Source organism: Pteropus vampyrus, unplaced genomic scaffold, assembly GCF_000151845.1.
Source record: "Pteropus vampyrus isolate Shadow unplaced genomic scaffold, Pvam_2.0 Scaffold4, whole genome shotgun sequence".
Classification (NCBI taxonomy): Eukaryota; Metazoa; Chordata; class Mammalia; order Chiroptera; family Pteropodidae; genus Pteropus; species Pteropus vampyrus.
Window position 1 is genome coordinate 14,309,263 of NW_011888785.1, and position 2,335 is coordinate 14,311,597.

The 2,335-nt window shown below is 32.6% G+C and overlaps 1 pseudogene; it reads right to left on the minus strand.

Moving 5' to 3' along the window:
• Positions 1 to 2,008: 2,008 nt before the first annotated feature.
• Positions 2,009 to 2,128, minus strand: LOC111743168 (annotated as a pseudogene).
• Between the last annotated feature and the right edge of the window lie 207 nt (positions 2,129 to 2,335).

Here is a 2,335-nt window from a genome sequence, read left to right on the forward strand (position 1 = left end):
AGATTCATTTAAAGATGCAGAAAAGCATTTGACAAAACTCAACACCCATTAATATTAAGAATTTCCTATCAAAGTAGGAATAGAAGAGAAAATCTTAAATTTGATCAAAGCAGTTAATAAAAAACCAACAGCTAATTTCTCACTTAATTATGAAATGTTATATATAAAGCTCTCAGAGCAGTTATATATAAAGTAGGTATTGCAAAAGGGTTTGCAAAAAAAATAATTGCACAAGTTTTTAATTTGTCTTGGCACAAATGCTACAAGTCACTACATGTTGTGGAAATTTGTAATATTAACTTTTATCCTGGCAAAAATTAGATGTTCAGTAGAAGTTGTTTTATTATTTTCTTGGATTATTACTTTTTTTTTTTTGGAAACTTTATATTTGATTTTGAAAGTTAATGATGTTCTGAATACTTTATTATGGGAAAAGAATGATTTTGAGTCATAAAATTATTTTTATACATGTTTACTATTTTCTTCTTCCCTAAAGAATGAGTAATGCCTTCCTTTTTTCATACACTGAAAGTCTTTGCAGCAAAAATACAAGTTTCTGACAGAATGACAATGTGTTTTTCTGAGAGATTGAGGGTGTATATATTTGATGTATTTGGGGTCCCTTTTTATCTTTTCCTGCTTTATGTGTTTGTCTGAATAAGGCTTGGAGTTTACTTGTGGCATCAGATATAACTAAAGCACATACATTTAGGTAGTGGCTCAGTGGTTCCAACTGGACCTTAGTGTCCTAGTAATGTTTACCATTACGGACCTTAAAAATCGAAAACCCATTTAGAGAAGTGCAATATTACACTAACTCTCTTTAGGTTTCTGAAAGATAGAGGCTTTTTTTCTTAAAAATCTGCCTTAAAAGTTATAAACTGCTCCTAATTCCTTATTTCAAACGCTCTAAACTTTAGTCCTCTCTTATCAGAAAAAAAAGACAAAAACCTTTATCCATGATAATTTACATCCTCACTACAACCCTGCAATATGATACTAATATTATCTCCATTTTATAAATAAGGAGACCTAGTCGAAATGAGATTAGGCAATTTAATGTGTTGTAGCAGGTAAGTGGCAGAGCTAAGTTTTGAACACAGGTAGACCAGCTCCAGATTTCCAGCACTTAAACATGTACTGCAACTCAAATTAAAATCATTTGCTTGATGTTTTTGTTAAATGGTAGGTTTCACTAAGCCACTAACCATTTATTTACCTTGCTCACAGGGCCTAGCATACACTAGATGTCTAAGAAATAGACATCGAATGAATGAACTCTTTCAGGGAGCTATTCTTAACCCTGATTTACAGATGAGGAAGCCAAAATCATCTACTGAAAATCAAGCAAATAGACAATTTATCTAAGATTTGAACTTGGACTATTCTGACTCCAAATCTTTCCCTCATCCCTTTTATAGCTCACCATACTAACTCTTCTTCAGAAATCTGAAAATCTCCAGAAAATTAATAGACAGCACAAAAGCACCAGGGAGAATTTATCCCTTTGAGGGATTTATATTAAATCACTTTTGTCCCGAGGCCTTTGTAAAAAGAGGTAGGTATTCACCATCACCTGCTGGTGATGGCAGTGGCCTGGATGTACCTAACAATGATGATGATTTCTATGATGAAAATTAATCTTAGTACCAAAAACAACAAAAATGGAAACCAAAGTTCTACTCCTACGACATAATATTGTTCACCTCAGTTCATTACACATCGTGTATGCAAACTTCAGTGTGTTCTGTAAAATAGATCTGCTACTTCAATGGTCAAACATTATCTGGGCAAGTGAAAAATTTACTCAATTCAGTAATAAAACATCAGATATTGATTCAGTACTGTCATTAAAATAACACTACACAATCTAGTAATTTGTTTAAAAGTTGTTTTTAACTTTTTACTTATTTATTTTTTAGGCAAGGAAACCCTTGGTCGACCTCAAGGATTGCAAGGACCTTGTCAGCTTACAGTCTCTCATTTTTTAAATTTTTTTTATTTTTTACACCTACAACACCAGGTCTTCCTAGGTAGTCTCCCATCCAAGTACTAACCAGGCCCCACCCTGGCTTAGCTTCCAAGATCAGACGGGATCGGGCTTGTTCAGGATATCATGGCCATAGACAACTTTTTACTTTTTAATGGTATCTTTGACACTGCATGAAATATCTTTAAACAGGAAAAAGGTAAAATAAATTTAACTTAAGGTAGATATACTGAAGCGAAAGATATCAATACAGTCATAATAGACAATATAAAGGAAGTAAATCATATTTACTTATATTCTTTACAGACTCAGAGGTAAAAATGAAAACATTTACATTTTAACAGA